This window comes from Mustela nivalis (assembly GCF_964662115.1).
Source record: "Mustela nivalis genome assembly, chromosome: 4".
Lineage (NCBI taxonomy): Eukaryota > Metazoa > Chordata > Mammalia > Carnivora > Mustelidae > Mustela > Mustela nivalis.
In genome coordinates, this window is record NC_139023.1 from 50,269,620 (window position 1) to 50,289,809 (window position 20,190).

A 20,190-nucleotide genomic window follows, 5' to 3' on the forward strand; every position below is an offset into this window, starting at 1 on the left:
TTAAATGGAAGCTTTGAAGCTGTGTATATTGCTTCTTTTCAAAAAGCAGGCAGTAAAGGAAGTACTTTTAATCAGAACTCAATTCTCATGTATTTTACTTAATGGGTTACCTAGGTAACTCACCAGTTTTCAGTGATCCTTAATACTCCCATTTTATCTTGGAAGAGAAATGTTTTATATACACTTAGAGGCTTTATAAAGGATGCTTTAATATCTCTGGCTGAAGAAAGTCTGCAATAATCTTTTGGTTTGGACATTAATATACCTTTACATTGTGAATGAATTATTCATACATTTATTGAGTATCTACTATGGTCCAGGCATTATATTGGGCATTGAATAGGAAAATCTTTTACATATTTTATTGCTCATTTCCTTGTGGCTTAGAATTATGTATATATTACATAAAATTTACAATATATGTGCATGTATATATATATTCAGTATGTGTGTATATATATGTATATGGGTGTATATATATGCTGAACCACATATTGCCTATAATTTTTGTTCAATATGTTGTTTAATCTATCTTCTATTTCCTGTTCTCAAATCACAGACACCAGGTTCATCTTCCTAAACACGAATTTTGCCAAGTCATTTCCATGATTAAAAATCAACACTGGCTCTTTATTACCTGAAGGATAAAGTTAAAATTTTTCATTCTGTCATTTAAAGCTCTTCTGGTTCTAACCTCTATTTTATGGCACATTTTTTTTAATGCTGCATTTTCCATAAGAACTCTAACAAAACCTTCCACTGTACTCAAACCATTTAATTTGCATTTTTCCTAAGATGTTTCTTGGTCCTTCACACCAGTCCTTTTGCCAAAGGCATTTCTATTTTCTAGGAATATCTCCCATTGTCTTTTGCCTCTTTTAACTATATCTTTCCTGCAAGGAAGAGAAAACATCATTCCCTGATACAATGTGTCTCTGATTTTTCCTTCCTGAAGTGATTTTTCCCTAACATGGATGTGAACACTCTGTCACTTACCATGTATGATACTGGCTTATACAGTTATCTGACTTTTTCTGTCTAAAGGTCATGGGCCATAATGTTTTGGGACTGATTCCACTAGCTCTATTTTAAAGCAACTCTTGCTATTTCTTAGTCCAATGAAGTCTTACCTCTTCATCTAGACTGCATTCATCTTGTAGGAGAGGAATATGGTCTTATACATTCTTGCCTCCATATATCACCAAGCACAGTACCTGGCTAGAAATAGGCTATCAGTGAGTAATTTTCTTTTCTTTCTTTCTTTCTTTTTTTTTTTTTTAGATTTTATTTATGAGAGAGAGCATGAGTGGGGAGGGGAAGTGTAGAGGGAGTGGGACCAGCAGACTCTCACTTAAGCAGGGATCCCGATATGGGGCTTGATCTCAGGACCCTGGGATCATGACCTAAGCCAAAGATAGATGCTTAACCAACTGAGCCACCCAGAAACCCCTGTTATTTTCTTTAGTGTGGTAGCAGGGACAGTGGACATGGTACTGGATTGAAAACCAAGAGGCTTGGGTTCTAACTCTGTTAGTTGTGTCTTCTTGGAAAAGTCTCATATTTTTCTGGACCTGTTTCATCAGCTGTATAATGAAATACTTGACTTGATTTTTAAGTCCTGTTTCAGCAATAATAATACATGGTTGGTTTGGTAATAAAATCCTTATTTTTCCCTCAACAAATGCTGGAGTTAGTAGAATTTTATATAACTGCATGAAACTTGTAAAGGATTGATTTTTCTCATGCAGCAAGCAAAACAGGTAAGGTGTTCTAAGGCTTGTTCAGATACTTTTTCTCTTTTTGCTCTCTCATGTTTAGCATTTGATTTTCTCCCTCTCAGTCACAAGATGGCTGCTGCACTACCAAGTCACTCTTTTCATGCTCTTTAATCAAAAAGAAAGGGGTAAGGGTGAAGAGCAAAATTTGTGTCACCTGAACATATCCCCTTTTACCAGCAAAAAATAATTTTCCTAGAAGCCTCAACTATGGGATTTCCACTCTCATCTTCCAACCAATTGTATGGCATGTGGTTAACCCTGAAGAAGGTCAAGGAAATGAAGTTTTTAGCTAGGGATGGCCATCTCAGTAAAATTAATCTCAATCTCACCATCTCTCTCTTGTTTCGTCTTGCTTTCTCTCTGTCTTTCCCTCTTCCTCTCTCTCTCTCTTGCTATGGGAGAAATAGAGGATAAATTAATAAGGTCTTCATATTGTCACATAAATATCTGTATCTTTGCATCTTTGCATTTTGTTGATGAATTACTGTAATGAGACAGTCTACAAGCAAGTAAGAGCCAACAAAAAATTTTGAGGAGAGGAGTTGAAGGACTTCAGACAATTTGGTTTTGGGCATGTGCTACAGTGAGTGTCTCTTAATCTTTGGGTTTTCTGGTCCAGAAGGTTCTATTGTATTTTTAAGTATAGCTTCATTGATGCATGATTTCTGTACAAAAACCCATATTTGTTTAAAATGTATAGGCTGAGTTTTGAAGGTGTATTATACTCATGAAGCTACTCAAAAACAAGACACCAAATACTGCCATCATCCCCCCCAAAATTGCTCTTTCCTGTTTGTAAGCCGTCCCATTCCTGACTCTTGCCTCAGACAGCCACTAATCTGCTTTCTTTCACCATAGATTCATTTGCATATCTAGATTTTTGTATAAATGGAATCATTCAGGATCTACTTTTTTCTGTCTGGCTTCTTTTCCTCATCATAATGGTTTTGAGATTCATCTATGTTGTTGCATTTATTAAGAATCCATTCCTCTTTATGACTGAATAGTGTTCTATATGGGTGTCCCACATGTTTTTCATTCACTTGTTGATGGGATTTTTGTTTCTCTTTTTTTACTATTCTGAAAAATGCTGCTATAAACACTCTTGTGGAAGGACTTGATGAACATATACTCATGTTTTCTTGGTTAAATATATAGGAAAAGGAGACATGAATTATTTGGTAGTGTAAGTCTGACTTTTAAGAATTTGCCAAATTACTTCCCAAGTATTTGTGCCATTTTATATTCCTATTAGCAGTTCATAAAAATTTGAGTTGCTTCATAGTTTTGGTGACACTTGGCATAGTCCGTCTTTAATTTTTGCCATTTTGATGGGACTGGAGCCATCAGATTTTATATATTCATTATGATCTGACCATGTCACTGAAAATAAATTTCCATATTTCTATGAAACTTAAGTTGATTATTTTTTAAAAAGTAATATCTGAAAATAATGATAATTTTGTTCCCTCCTTTTCAATTATATAATTTAAAATTTTTACACCTCAATGCAGTGTTAAAACTTCTAAACTTACATTAAGTAGAATTAGAGATTATGAATGTGTACTGCTTATATGATATAATATTTAACTTATTCCCAATTGAATGGCAATTTATTTAGTGATTCAGCATTTAGGATAGGTACTTTTCATCACAGTAAAAAATATGCCTTTGAAAATTGTTGACAAAGAGATTTTTTTTAAATCGTAGCTACATGATGAATTTTTTTAAAAAGTCTTTTTGGCATCTAGTGATGTGATTTTATCCCAGTTTGATTCAAATTCCTTAGATGAACTCTTTTTGAGTACATATTATTATAAATTTTCATTTGTTAGTATTTCATTTATAATTTTGTCAGAAGTATTCATAAGCAATATTGATCTTTAATTGTCAGGTTTTCATATCAGCATTATACTATCTTTACAGAAATCAATATGGAATTTTCCCACTGTATTCATGATCTGAAATAATTTATACATTATTGATATGCCATTCCATGAATATTTGGAAACTCATATAAACTTATATATGCTTTTGGAAGAAAATCTCTAACAACTTCTGTAAATGTGTTCCATAATTATTAATCTATTAAGGTTTCCTGCTTCATGAGTTTTATTGGGTTTTGCCATTTCCTGTTCCTTCTGACAAACACATAAAGTCATTCATTTTATTGCATAGTTAATTTCATTAGCATAGGGCAATATTTTGGGGCTTAACAATTTAAAAAAATATCTCTGCATCAGGTTTGGCTTATTTCTCTTCCCTAGTTTCTTGCTTTGGGCCTTTCTTTTAGTATATTAGATTTATTATTTACTATTTATTAGATTTTCTTAGTTTTGTCAAAAATATTATTAGATGTGTTTATTCATTTAATGCTTTTGCTCTTTTTAAAAAATGAATTGGTTTTCACTTCCTTTCCTATACCTAACTGCAAGTAGTATATATCTGTTCTAGTTTCAAGTATCCCTTTCTTGTCCCCACTTGTGGGAGTTAGCAAATGGGAGATGGAGCCATTAGGAGGATGGAGGCTCAGAGAAGATATCAAGCCAATCTTTCTAGTCTTGTCCTGACTCATTTCTGGAGCTTGATTCATCTGTTTTTGTTGTTTTGTTTTGTTTTCTTTTGTTTTGTTTTGTGCTAAATCTTGTTTCCTTCCACCTAGCATTCATTCTTTCATTCAACATATATATTTTTAAAGATTTTATTTATTTATTTGACAGACAGAGATCACAAGTAGGCAGAGAGTCAGGCAGAGAGTCAGGCAGAGAGAGAGAGAGAGACAGAGACAGAGACAGAGAGGAGGAAGCAGGCTCCTTGCTAAGCGGAGAGCCCGATGTGGGGCTTGATCCCAGGACCCTAAGATCATGACCTGAGCTGAAGGCAGAGGCTTTAACCCACTGAGCCACACAGGGACCCTCAACAGATATTTTTAAAGCCATTTTTAAAACGGTAGTTACCATAGCAGTGCGAAACAGGGCTTAAGCAAAACAGACAAATTCCCTGCCTTCATAAAATTTATGGTCCAGTAAAGAAGAAAGGTAATCAACAAGGATGATAATGAAGTGTAATGAAGGGTCACACTGAGAGAATACAGGATGCTATGGGAACAAACCAAGAGAACATAACCCAGATCAGAGCACACATGCTTTGTTTCTGATTTTTGTTCTAATCATTTGTTTCCCACAACATCTGGGAAGAAGACACCCATTGACTTCTATGAGGCAGTCTGAGACCATGAAAGATTAAGTCATGTTTCTCATTCTCAGATTGTTTTAGTTTAAGCCACATTGTTTGGGAGGAAGAGCTGAATCAATAAAATCAATAAATCAGTAAATGTTTGTGCTTCAGGTCTAAATTGCAAACACATCCTTAAGCAGAAGTAAAACTAAATGCAACAGTAGTGAGATTATAATTGCAGGGAGATTAACTAAAAATCAGAACAAAAACACTAAAAGTCATTACATAGCCACTAGGGACGTGTTCAAACATAATTTATAAGAGACTGTTAGTCTTCATATGGATAAAGTTGTAAGAAGCCAAATATGTTGGTGGACTGAGGGAGAAAGCAAAGAACACATCCTCTTTCTGCCCAGTATTATTGCAGCTACTGAACTATTAAGATGGCATTTCTCAGAAAGCAGGAGTCCAACACCTGCTGCTAAGTGTGGGAGCAAATTTTCACGGATGGAGTGACCAACCTGTCATAAGTGAAACATCTCAAATATGGTGGCTGCATCCAAAAAATAATGAAAGAAGTTTCACTAGGAAAATCAGGTTACAGAACCGAGTATTTAGCATTGGTAGGTTTTGCAGAGTGCAAAACTCACCATTCTTTCTTCTACATTCTGGACCAATAGAGAAATGGACACAGTAACCAGGTGAGATGTAAACATCAGTATTTCCTTATTCTTGATGAAGTGAAGTTCTGGGGGGCCCCTTATAACCTCCTTCAACTCTAGACTTTGAGATTTAATTGGGGATAAATGAGTGCGTAGAACAGCTCCTAACTTAGACCACAGTGTTTGACTGTGCTGTATGGGGCACTGTTTAGTCTAAGAACCAAGGGTGAGGCCTTGTTTCTCAGTCACAGCTTGTAAGTACATGAATCCTATCCCATAGAGAAACATGAAAGAATGAATATCAGGCTCTCATTATCACAGCAATCAGATGAAACCTTCTCTCATGAGAGGCCTAAGTATGTGCAGAGAAATGGCAAGAACTATATCCCTTCAGTGCTTTTTTGAGAAAATGGAGGTTTGGGAAATTTTCTTGTTGCATGAGTTGCTGCGGGAGAAGAGAGACTAGGTTCTCTTCAAGTGTATGTAAAAAAAGTATAAACATGTAGTATAAATGTGCAATTCTTAAAAAAAAAAAAAAAAAGAAGTCCTGGAATGGAAAGTCACTGACATTTGAAATCAGTACCTCAGTTGAATGGGTTTCTTAAGTTTTCTAATTGTTCTCCAATGGTCATGTGTTCAATAATTTAGAGCAAGGCAATTCCATTTATTTTTAAATATATTCATAGTGATGGATTGTATTTTGAGTTTTCCCTTAATAAAATGATTCCTGAAAATCCTTTGCTTGGCAGACAGACAATTATGGATTCCAAAAGGGCAGGGATTTATAGTCAACAACAATCAATGGATAGATAGTTATTTGACACCTACCATATACCTGACATTATTTTATGTGCTGCAAGTACCCTGGTGAACAAGACAAAGTCCCATCCTTCTCACAGTAGAGGGACACATAACAAAATATGTGGAAACAAATGAAATGCATTTCTGGGTACTGGTAATTGTGAATATGAAAATAAAGTAGGATTAGATAAATATCTGCAGGTGCGTTATTCCGTGTGGAAGGAACTGAAAGTATAAAGGAGTTATAGTTTGGGGCTATAAAACCAAATGACAGAAGAGGAAAGACCCATAACCTAAGTCATGAAGCAATATGGAGCTGTGAGTACTCCAGTGACATGGAAAGCATGGGTCCCATCTGAAGGAGCTGAGCATCAGAAACAGGATTCTAGTGCTGCTGGATATTTGGGATCTTTTTTTTATCCACAAGAAATTGGAAGCCCATATTGTGGATAGAAATCTTCCAATTTTTAAATATTCACAGCCATTTTACAGTGTTTGGGGCCAACAAAAAATAAAAGCACACAAATATATGCCTGAATTGAATCAATGGCTTTCAATTTCTACCTTCTTTCATAAACCATAAATTTTAAGAGAATTTACAGATAATAAAGTTCAACCTAAGCAATAAATATATGAGAAAATTGAGGCCCAAACAGATTTAAGCGATTCAACTATGGATGCACAGCTGAGACAGTTGTTTAGGCAGGAATAAAATGTGCTTTTCAGAATTCTTTCTCTTACACAGCAGTGTTTGATACATGCCTTATTTTCTTTGATTTGCGCCATGGATTATATTCCAACGTATTATAATAAATCTTACTTATTTTGTCTCCTTTTCATATACGGATTCTGAAAGGGGGAAACTGAGCACATCTCAATTATGTTTAATAATCATAGCAGTTACTGGCATAATGGGTTGGATACTTGATGTTAGGATAACATTCGAAAGAGTCATGAAACAAACTGCTAAGTTATGGGAGTATTTCATCATCTAAAATGTCATTGAGTCCATTTAAAAAGAAGTCACAAAAATCTACCACTTTGGTGTCACACATTTTCATGCATGGTTTTGCTAAGAGGAAATCTACCAGGTAATGTCTTTAGGGTCAGAGTGGCTGGAAGGGAGATTCTGAAATAGAAGCAATCTCACTTTTCATCTTTGTTGGCTTCGTGTATGGTCTCATTCACATTCTGAGAGATGACTTTTTATTATTGTACCTGGTGGCAGAGGAAGGTGACATAATAGCTGGTAAAAGAGCATAGAGCACCAAGAAAGAGAGAGAGCTCACCTTAGGCAAAAAGCACTCTGAACTTCTTTTTTCTAATCATTTTTGCAATTGCGTTTCTTTCATCATTGGGGAAAATATTGGTTTTCTGGTAAAATTCCATGTCTTTTTTGCTTTTGGTTGTGTCCCTATTTATGAAATGAGGAAAGAAAGAAAGCACAAACAGAATAGTACTTAACCTGAGTGAAAATAAAAATAATTTAGCATTTGAGGTGCCTGGGTATGTCAGTTGGTTGAGGTCCGACTCTTGATTTCAGCTCAGGTATTATCTCAGGGTCATAAGAGCAAGCCCCCCACGGAGCATGGAGCTGGCTTAAGATTCTCCTTCTCACTCTCCTTCTGCCCCTACTCCCCCTACTCTACCTGCTCATGAATTCATGAACTCTTTCTGTCTCAAAAAAAGAGAAGAGTTTAGCATTTGAATATTCTAGCGAGAGGCAACTACTTTTTGGTGAGCAGGACAGAGGTATCAATAGAAGTGGAATGAAGAGTTTCTTTGGGACATCAGTGGGCCCCATTTTGGATTCTGGAGATTGGTCCCTTTAGGAAAAGTTGAGAGAGAGTGAAGCATAAAATTCAGGGGACCTGGATGGTAGTACTGGCTCTGTGGATGCCTAATGTTGGTTTAGTTATTGAATATTCTGTGTCTGTTTTATCATCTATCAAATAGAGCCAATAACAGTATAAAATGTGATGCCAGACCAAAAGCTTTAAAGATAGAAAGTGCTAAACAAGATGTCTAGTTACTGAAGAATCTCAATTAATGTGAAGCCCCTTAAATGGGATGATTTTTAGGAGTTGGTTCTTTTCTTCCTTTCTTTTCTTTTCTTTATTTAATTTTTTAAAAGATTTTGTTTATTTGTCAGAGACAGAGAGAAAGCACAAGCAGGAGGAGCAACAGGCAGAGCATGAAGCAGGCTCCCCACTGAGCAAGGATCCTGAGGCAGGACTAGATCCAGGATACCAGGATCATGACCTGAGCTGAAGGCAGATGCTTAAATGACTGAGCCAGGCATCCAGGCATCTCTGGGGTTGGTTCTTTTTTATTTTATATTATTTTTTTAAAATATTTTATTCATTTATTTGACAGAGAGCAAGATCACAAGTAGGCAGAGAAGCAGGCATAGAGAGAGGAGGAAGCAGGCTCCCTGCTGAGCAGAGAGCCCAATGCAGGGCTCGATCTCAGCACCCTGGGATCATGACCTGAGCTGAAGGCAGAGGCTTTAACCCACTGAGCCACCCAGGCATCCTGGAGTTGGTTCTTTTAATCAGTGAATGAAATGTATTTATTTTCATGGGATTTGTTCCTGATACAGCTAAGAACTGTTACCTATATTAAATAAGGCATTTATGTGAAAGAACTCACACACACACATAGTATACATATATATACAGATATATGTATGTATATTACATAAGTATATGACTAAATCAATGTTGGTTTAGTGAATTGAAAAGGAAGTCTAACTGGTTGTTACAGGTGTAGCCTCCTAGTTGAATATTATCTTGGTGGAATTACCTTAGGTCAGTGTGATCTTGCTTGCTTGCTAGTTGGCTATCATATATCTAAAATGGAGTGGGATCTAGGAAACCAGTTTCCACTAACTAAGCTCTTAAGAGATTGGTGTAAAACTGGTTTGGCATTCATTGTTGGTTAGCTGACTCAATAGCCACCCTTCTCCTTAGACTCTCTTCCAGGAAGGGTGGCCATTATTACACTTCTGACTAATAGATATGAGCAGAAACATCTAGCACAGGTTTTCAAGGAAGTTTTTGCTTTCTTGACTAACAGGAATTCAACAGGCACCCCTATTGCCTTTCATTCCTTATCTTTCTTTCCTATTGCTTGTTTAGAATGAGGACATGATGCTTAGAAGTATAGCAGCTATCTTGTGACCATGAGGTTGCCATCTAAAAACAAAAGCCAAAAGAAATAGAGAGCCTAGGTTCTTTAAGGTGGTGTCTCTCCACCTATGTGTGGTTAAGATCACTTAAAAAAAAAAAACAAAACTACTTCTAGTCTATTATAGACTGATTAAAATACAACAAAATAAAAAATACAGAAAAACAAAGTGAAAAAGACATATAAAATGTAAGTTCAAATATTTTATCATTTGATTCAGTAGGTATAAAGTAGTTCTGTCAAATTGTTAACCAAGACTCCAAGTGTTTATTCTGATTTTCTATGCTTATCTCACCTGTATTTGTTTGCTAGAGCTGTCATGACCAAATTCCACAGACAGGGTGGCTTAAATAACAGAAATTTATTTTCTCACAGTCTTGGAGGGCAGAAGTCCCAAATAAAGGTGCCAGTGAATTGTGTTTCTCCTGAGACCTCTCTGTTTGGATTACATATGGCCACGTTCTCTCTGTGTCCTCATGTGAGTTTTTCTCCGTGTGTATCTCTGGTGTCTCTTCCTCTTGTAAAGAACATAGTCCATTAAATTAAATCCCCAATTTTAAGACTTCATTTAACTTTAATCACCTCTTCAAAGGCTCTATCTTCAAATATGGTTACATTAGTACATTGGTACTCTTGGTATAAATGGCATTAACTCATGGTGGACACATGATGATATGCTTAGCCAGGTGACAATGTGATTTTCCCAGTTGAATTCAATTCATATCATTATGAAGCTCTATTCTTATTTGGGTGAAGACTTGGAGAGGCTTTAAGAACCACACAGTGGAAAGACCCTTCTGGTGTTTCCCTTTGAATGAGGGCTTGGGAATCCTTGGGGAGCATCCCATTTGTAGCTGATGGTCTGTCAGGTTATTGTGAGTTCTCTCTCACCCATGCCCTCCATGCCATGTGCAAGAGAATTCAGGTTATCTGAGTATCCTGGACAACTTGGTTCTTCTAACTGATAATTTATTCTGTGTTGGTTATTGAATGTTAGGCTGTGGAGTTTCAATGTTATATACAGAACAGTATTAAGGGGGGCTTGGGATACTGCTTTGAAATGATCTGAGATAGTGTGAAAAATAAAAACACAACAGAGGCACAACTTTTTCCTTGGAAAACATCATGTGAGAGCATTTGACTGGATGCAAACATATACTAAAAATGAAATCCTCAACTGTTGTTAGTCCTTGATTTACAATTCACAAATATCACAAAAAAAGAACTTCAGGCCTTGAAAGGTGATTAGGTAATATCACAATAGAAAGTCATAAAAAAATTGTGAAAATAGCCACAGAAAAATTGTAATTCCTCCCTTTGTAAAATCAGTTTATTTTGTCACTTATTTTGTCACTTGTTAAGAGTCCTGCCATCAAGTGGAATTGACCTAATTCTGTCTTCCTTCTCTTGTCATCCCTAGTAGAGAGAGGTTGGAGAGAAGAACATTTACTGTGTTAATTAAACTTATTCTTTATGCATTGAGAACTAAGGGAATACTTTTCTCTATTAATTTTGATTATGTAATTGTTCATTATGGCTATTACTAAAATCCCTTCTCCCAGCAGTGTAAGATTTTTGATATCAGTAATAAAAATGTGCTCAAACTTATATCTAAATTTAAAAAAACGTGATTTTACTTAATCCCTAACATCTTTCTGCTTGGCTACAATAATTTAGGATAGGGAATACTGCAATATGAGGCACTTTTTCTTCCGTGATATAATAGACTGTCAAGCACTGTAAAAGTTGACCTTGTTTCTCTAATGCAGGATAACCACTCTCCAGGGTCCTTATCATCTTTTTATACAAAAGGAATAGAATTGGCATTTTCCCCAGAAGCGTTCTGTTTACTTAAAACTAGTGCTCTCAAGGCAGATGTCAGAACTTAGTTAACCAACTAAATCAATTAAAGCAGGTATTTACCGGGATGTTATCTTCTTGCTTCGAAGGCACGAAATTTTGACATCTTCTTAAAAGATGTTTTTTTCTTCCACAGTTAGGATGAAGGGATCATATGATCCACAGATATGTTTAAGTTGATAAGGTCTTGATAGATGGAGAAATGGGAGCTCAGAGCAGTTGAGGGAATATTCAAGCTTACCCAGCCGGTAAAAGGAAAAGACAGAGATGCCTGTCTTTTTTGGTTCCCAGTGCAGCAATCTTTTTGCTGTACCATGACTGACCTAGTTATTTATGGAGCATGTTACCTCTGCTATCTCCCCACTGCCGAGACAGCTAAAGAAGAGTCAGCTCTACCCTTAGATTCACATTGTATGAAGATAAAAAGCAATGACTGTTGTTTTTTTTCCCCCCGAAGGATCTTCCAAAGAATGTTTGTGATGACAGGATTATGTGTCTGTCACTGCTGTCTGGAGACCTAATCCTCTGTGATCTTGTAGCAGTGACTGCCCATTGAGAGTCCCTCCATGATGTACAGCACACCCCCCACCCCTCACCTGAGCCAAGCTCCCTGGGGGAGGCAGCAGTGTGAGCTGGAGGTGACTTTTTGGTTCTTGTTTACAATATTACACCTGCTTCTATGTGATAAGTTAGAGGGGTTTTGTTTAAAGGCTTGCTTTATGATACAATTCCTGCTAATCAATTTCTATTTGGTTTTCTTCTTTTGTCGACCTAATTTCCCTTGTATATGAATCAGGAAATCAGATTACAAATACTTATTAAACATCTACCAAAGACCTGGCCATTATCAATGGATTTCATTATAAGAAATATGACATGCAACCCCTATGTTCAATCACAATTCAGCAATTCAGAAAGTACGTTCAGAAAGATACAAACTAAGAGACATACATGGGCAAATTTATCTGTTGAAATTTGAATTAAAGTAAGCTGTATACTTTCTTTATTGTAGGACTTTTCAGGCCTAGTGTATGTTAATATGGATTATAATCCTTCCCAAGGGAACATACAGTGCAATGTTTTCCAAGTGTGATATACCATTTAAAGTTACCCTGTATGAAAAAATTCAGAAGACTGTGTTTCCTTTGAATATACTTTGGGAACTATTCCACGATTTGAGGAGAAGTATTATCAAAATCCTCTTCTATGTGGCTTAAATTCTGTGCAATTTCTTGATGGAAATTCCTTGTGTTTGGAATAATGTGTGTGCTTGGAATAATCTAGGATGACCCAGGGGTATGCATATTCCTGGGATATACATTTTCTTCAAAGAAGTACCTGAGATAATGGATAGTTTTAAGAGAATCAAATTATAGGTTCTCAATTTCCACATGTAATTTCTATTTTCCCAAAAATTGATCTGGGAGAGAATGAGCCTGGTTTTGAGCAATCTGTGGAATTCTACTTCCTTCTTGTGACATGACTTCTCTTACCTTACAAAAAAATAAAAATCTTATTCTCAACCCTTTAGACTCTCCCCATAGTGCATTGCCAGTGGAAGCCTAACTCTACACCAAAAGAAAAAGACAAATGGAAAATTAGTGACATTGTTGAGAAGGGAATGACTTTAAAGCCTGGGATAAAAAATAAAATAAAATAAAATAAAAATTTGCAAGTCAGATGTTTTCAACTCAGTGGTATTGCACGAGTACCTAATTGATGAATTGTCTGATAGGTCATCAAAAATAATTTTTGATATGATTCCTACATGAACTTTTTAGCAAATACATGGACAGAGTTGAAGAAATCAAACTTACTACATTTCTATCCATTTGTTTAGATGAACAAATTTTTTTCCTGTACTATAATCTATAGAAGATATAATCTAGAGATGGAATTAGTGCTGAACCTTGCCTTATTAATATAATGATATTTACAGTAATGGTAATGTGTAGTATTCATTGTTGGATGTAAAAGCCATATAGGGAAAAAACCTCAGACCCATACATTTAATTAAGAAATTATTACCAATAATATTTTCTTTCTTGTGTTAACAATTATTTATGCTTTTTAAATAAGAACAAAAATATTTATAATCATAACTCAATACAAAAAGGATTTTTAATATTTCAAGCTTTATGGTCACTGGATATTTAAAAATAATTTACCCTTCAATTTGCATACACACTTTTGTTGTACTGAAGTATGACTCAGTGATCATTAAATACTTCCAATCACAAAATATCTTCTTTTAGGATGAAATTCTGTAAGGGAATTGGAATGGAATTGTGAGTTTAAAGGGAATAAAGAAGATGTGGAATTTTTAAATGCAAAAGAAGAGTGTGCTTTTATCAAATAAATGACTGTCTTTCTCAACTTGCTGTTGTGTTTAGATGACTTTGACTAGATTTTACAGAGTAATCTGACAGGTTAATTAAAAAGTGACATTATGGGGCTTTATATTCAGTTAAGCATCTGACTCTGGGTTTTGGCTCAGGCCCTGATCTTGTGGTTATGAGATTGAACCCCACATCAGGCTTCCTACTCAATGTGGAGCCTGCTTGAGATTCTCTCTCCCTCTCCTTCTGTCCATCCTGCTCATGTTCTCATTCTCTCTCTAAAATAAATAAATAAATTTTGAAAAAACATTATTTGTAATATACAGAAATTATGCCTTTTGCAATTAGTTATAAATTAAAGGTGAAATTTTAGATGTCAGTTTATAGATGTACAAATTTTTCATGAATCTTTTTCATGGGAAAAAAAAAAAAGGCCCAAACAAAAATGTTTAAAGACCACTGATTAAAGCTAGAGCCCAGGATTACTATTTTACCCTTAAAATTGCCTCATTTACTCTGTGTATTTGCAATTTATGAATTTTAATTGTTCTTGGATTTTTTTTCTTTTTCTTTTTTTTTTTTTGAACTGTGTTTTGTGTTCTCTGGTCAATAAGTCATCACACACAACCACTACTTAGGGTCTTCTTCCTAAGTAGATCCTAATTGTAAACTGGTATTAATATTTGCTTTCCAGGTGTCAATCTTGAAAATTAAAAAGACAGTTATTTTGCCAGCAAAATGGGTTTATTTGGAAATGAAAGAGGAAGTGCAATGAATATGCAAGCTGTGACAAAACCACAGGCAAGTTCAGAGAACAAAGGAAAGTAACATTACTTTATAGAGAAGATTGGGAGATGCTTCTTTGGGTGAAAGTCCATTGGAGGAAAGTGAGAGGCAAAGATAATGAGGGTTTCTCATTGGCTGAGTTGTGGCAGTTTTCTCATTGGCTGGGCTGTTGGTAGGTGAGGGGAAAACCTTCTTCCTGCTGAGAAAGTAGTAGGCTTATTTCTGTTGGAAAATGTTAGGTACATTTCTTCCTATTAGGGTCTGAATGAGAGCTCCCTCTTCAGAACTTCCAACTCAATTTTAATTTGTTTCCTTTATTCCATTTCATACAGGGCAAGGTGTTGATCTCTCATCTACAAGGTTAATGTAAGTTAATCCCATCCTCCCTTGTTTCTGAAAAAGACATGAAGTATGAAGAACTGGCTTATGTACCTAGTGTCAGGTTTATAGAAAATCGAGGTGAGGTAGGATGCAGTATGAAAAAGAGAATGCCAGTGTTTGGAGACTAACATTCAAGGTTTGTACAACTTTGGACAAGTCATACTACTTCTTACAGCTTTAACATGTAATTGATTTAACAGATCCTTTTAACACTAAGATGGTTTATCTTTAAAATAAAAAAAATTGGTAAGAACACTTATCTAAGATCTACCTTAACAAATTTTTAAATTTTAATTTTTTTAGCTTTTCATTTTGAGATAACTTCAGATGCTGCAAAATGAATTTTTAGGTATCTTTCATCTAGCTTCACCAAATGTTAACATCTTTTTTTTTTTTTTAAGATTTTGTTTATTCATTGAAAGACAGAGATCACAAGTAGGCAGAGAGTCAGGCAGAGACAGAGAGAGGAGGAAGCAGGCTCCCCGCTGAGCAGAGAGCCCAATGTAGGGTTCGATCTCAGGACCCTGGGATCATGACCTGAGCCGAAGGCAGAGGCTTTAACCCAGTGAGCCACCCAGGCGCCCCACAAATATTAACATCTTACATAATAGAGGGTATTTGTAAAAATCTAGTCTAATCTAATCTAGAGACTTTATTAAATTCAAATTGTCCTATTAATGTCTTTTTTTCCTGGTCCGTGAGCCAATCCAATCTCTTGTTGCATTTAGCTGTCATGTTTCCTTAACCTAGAACAGTTCCTAACTCTTTTAAAAATTGAGAACAATTCCTAAATCTCCTTTTTTTTTTCCTTTCACTATTAACCCATTAGAAGAGTACTGACAAAAATTTTTTGCTTGACCAAACTTGAGTCAGGCTCCTAAACCTTCTTTCAGTACCATCTGTGTACTTCCTTATGAAATCCAGTTTGAGTGAGAACCTTACTAAGTCAGTTTAATCAGAACCCCTCACCTTCAATATCTGGTCATCCCCATATATGATCATGTTCTTCCTCCCCTGACCATTCTCCAAGTGATATCTAATATCTCTGCCATGTCTTCAGCAAGAACCCTTTGAAGTCATTATACCCAGAATACTCTTACCTCCAATGTTTGCTCTTAGTAGTGTTCTATCCACAGACTCCTGCCCTGTTCCTTGGCATTAAAGTCCCACTTGTCCCTATAGTACTGAGAATTGAATCCCTCTCCAGCTCTGAAAATGTCAAATAAAGGGACCCAATAGAGTCTGCCTTACTTTTAAAAAAGTGTCATGAACGTTTTTTGTTTCTTTTTTTTTCTTTCTTTTTCTTTTTCTTTTCTTTTCTTTTTTCTACAACAGTATCCACCAGTTATTTGTAGTGTGTGTTGGGTGATCTTTCCTCATATTCAAATTCAAGTTTCATATTTTTGGACAGAATGTCACAGAAGAAGTTGTGTTCTTAGAATAGCCCATAAAGAGGTATCTAATATCAGTTTGTTTCATTACTAGTGACATTAACTATGATCATTTGGTTAAGTTGTTCTCTATCAAGTTTCTCCAATGCAAAGATGAACTGAGTTCTTTATTAGCATAATTTTCCTTTACAAATAAAGTCTTGCATGGAAACTTCCAATATTTTTCTTTTTTTTTGTTTGTTTAACTCATCAAAATGTATGAATGAACTTGTGGTACTTGGCATTCATCTCTGACTTCACATTTCTTTCTTTACAAAGGATTCTAAAATGGGATGTTATTTAGACTTTTCATGATGCTCTGCCAAACTACAGGTATAAAATTAAAGCATGATACATTAAAGAATTTATTTGTAAGAAATACAGAATTCTCCATTAAAATAGATAATCTTATTTTAGTATCCAATTTTGTATTTTTTTAAAGCCATTTTTGAATCAGAAGACCAAAATTAAGGCCCTGCTCTAAGCTTAATTAGCTTTAAGAACTTTCTGTATTTTTGTATCTCAGTTGCCTCTTTTATAAAATGAAAATACTTGAGTCTACATCAGTTAGCCTCACAGAGAGATCCTGTGACATTCAGAAAAGATAACTGTGTAAGTGATGTCATGCCTTGTTAGGTGTCTTCACGTCTGTGGCAGGAAGGTGGGGAGAGATGTTCAAACGCTCTGGGCACCAAACTCCCCAGTTTGGCCATAGATTCAGCTTTAACAAGACTGAAAGTAAGTTGTTAAAATGACCAGAAATGGATTAGCCATCTTGTGTTGTAGACTATCTTTCATACACACTACATCCACTCACCCTGAACTATACTAAATGCAGATATAATCAGAAGAGATTACTGGAGTCAAAAACAAACTACTCTCCATTAGAGCATCAGTGAAGTTTCTTAGACATCAGAGGTCAAAGGAAGTATTACTACCTTCTTTAATGTCTCAGACTGTGTCATATCAGCTAACCTTGGACTTCCTTCCTTCCTTCTAGCAGCTTCTTGGCAATTGAATTTCTACAACCCTAGGTAGTTCATTTCCTATTTATTACGAACAATTCCATGCAAACACACCAATGTCAGTAGCTGTGGCTCTCCAATTTAAAAAGTGGTCATCATGAAATCAGAGAGGGAGGCAAATCATAAGATACTCTTAATCATAGTAAACAAAGTTAGGGTTGCTGGAGGGGAATGGGGTGGGGAGATAGGGTAACTGGGTGATAGGAATGAGGGAGGGCACATGATGTAATGAGCCCTGGGTGTTATATAAGACTGATGAATCACTGACCTCTACCTCTGAAACTATGTGTTAATTAATTGTATTAATTGAATTTAAATAAAATTTTAAAAAGTGGTCATCAGACTCTCTTAAAGATGCCCAAGAATTCCCCTGAATGCCTCCCTGTCTCCACCATCTCCACTGTTGTCTATACTGCATTCTATTCAGGTGCTTGACTTTGGTAGAGGAAGGAACAACATCCTGTCAGATATTATCCAAGAAAGTATCTTCCCCTCATTCCCTCCAGTTCCCTTTTATTTCCTCTTTAGTTATCCCTTGTACTGTTTATTCATTTATTAATCATTCAACAAACATTTAATGAGAACTTCATATAAACCAAGCACTGCTGTAGGAGGTGGAGACCTCAAGAACTCATAGGGCTTATAGTCAGTTTCAGCAGAAGGCAAAACCATCTCCCCTGACTTTTTATGAATTTTCTCTTTAACTATTCCATGCCCATTTCCATGTGCATTATAAAACAAGCATTGCGAACAGTAAAGAGTTCTAAAAATAAATTCTAATTATTGGTATTACTTTCACTGTATGGGTACCATTGCTGAGACAGCTGATCTGGGTGATACCCATTTAAGTTGTCAACAAGTAGAAGGGCAATGAATTATACCTACTGAGCAGTTGTTTCTATCTTCTGACTGTGTACACCTCTTTGGTTACTGTCTTTAATCCCTATGTTCACCCCATTTCATAAAGCCACAATGGCTGCATGTCACTGCTCAACTTAGAGAATGTCCAGATTGCCTTCCTTTATGAGATCACATTAACTCCTAGTACTTGGTGGGTCCTCTACACTTCCCATCTGGAATCACTCTTTTGTGTTTTTCCGAAAGGACAATTTTCTTCATAAGCAGTACAATACCTTAGATTCGGATTCAGTAGAACTAGAGCAAGACCCAGGAAACAGTGTTTTTTTTTTTTGTTTGTTTGTTTGTTTTATTTGGTTTTTTTTTTTTAAGATTTTTGTTTATTTATTTGACAGAGATACAGAGCTAGAGAGATGGAGCACACAAGCAGGGAGGAGAAGGAGAAGCAGGCTCCCCAGTGAGCAGGGAGCCCAACGTGGGGCTCGATCCCAGGACCCTGGGAGTCCTGGGATCATGACCTGAGCTGAAGGCAGACGATCAACTGACTGAGCCACGCAGGTGCCCCAGAAACAGCATTTTCAAGATCAGAGGATAATCTTATTATAATCACTCAGGACTGTAAAAGTTGCCAAAATGCTACCACAAACCATTGTGTCTTTTTATTTCTTTTTTTCCCTTCCTTCCTTATTTATTTATTTAGTTTAGTTTAGGTTAGTTGTTGTTTGTTGTTGTTGTTTGTTTGTTTTGTCTTTTTTGTTTTTTTTTTTGGCATCCTTTGTCCCTATCATAGTAATGTCTAGGACTCTTCACTCTATTTAAATGACTGACATTACTTGGAGATAAGTATCCTCATCTATGTCTCTCAGGTGCTCAAGAAAGAAAGAAAACTGAGATTACACTGGGAACATGACTCTTGAACAATTACTCAAATCAAGACATTTGTCTCTTGAAATTGGTTTTCAAAACTATATTATTTTAAATGGAGGAAAAGATTGAAAGTTTGATGGCAGTCATTTACCTTTTTGGTAGAAAACCATTGACCCCATGTTTTGCCAATTCTGTTTTATTGCCAATAAAGTCCTCCTTTGAGCAGCACAGGACTGAGGTGAGATTCACTTATAATAAGAGCCTAAAAGAATCAGTTGATAGTGGATGGCTCCAGATTAGTATTGTAACTGCTTATTTTTCCCTTTGGGGTTTTGCTTTTGCACTCTCTGCTATCATATTGTTAACAACACCTAAACCATTAATAAAAGGGCCGGCCTATAGTTGTCAAAAAAAAATGATTGTTGCTATTTTTATATCTGGAAGCCAAATCTACTGGACTTAAGTGGGTGTGAGTTACAGTTATTTAGGCATGTTGATTTCGTGTGTGTGTCTGTGCAGAATGCGGCGGTTGCCATGGCATCTCCGTGCATGATTTCTGTGAAGGTAGTGCTGATTGAATCTATAAAAAGATGAGCACAGAAAAATATGTTTATAAAAACCATTTTCTGATGCAATTGTCAAAGTGATGCCAATCTGTGTGTTTGTTTTGTTTCAGTCCACATTCCATTATTTAATGTTTCTTAAAATCATAGATTAAACTGTTGTAAGGTTGATGGAAGCTCTTACTGATGATTTATTAGCTCATAATGCTCACTGGTGTGAGCCAAGAATAAAAGGTAGTTTTTCATACAGCCCAGTGTACACGTATTCTTAGCTTTTATGCTTATGCTATGTCTCTGAAAAGAAAGTATGTAATCAAATTTTTGGAAATTGAATGAGACATCTGGCTATCTAAACCAATTCTATTTTAACCTCACATGTAAAGCTAATAATCACTCTTCCTGTCCCCCACTGTGAACCTGAATGACAGACTGAATAATTTTAAATTTGGTTTTGAAAGTCTGAGATCTGACTGA

The 20,190-nt window shown here is 35.8% G+C and overlaps 1 long non-coding RNA gene across 1 annotated transcript; it reads right to left on the minus strand.

The window, feature by feature from the left end:
- Window positions 1–7,616: 7,616 nt before the first annotated feature.
- LOC309863173 lies at window positions 7,617–18,382 on the minus strand. The gene is made up of 3 exons (XR_014310911.1): window positions 18,310–18,382; window positions 9,903–11,023; window positions 7,617–7,832 (listed from the first exon to the last, which is right to left on the minus strand). It is a non-coding gene; the product is annotated as an uncharacterized lncRNA (long non-coding RNA).
- Between the last annotated feature and the right edge of the window lie 1,808 nt (window positions 18,383–20,190).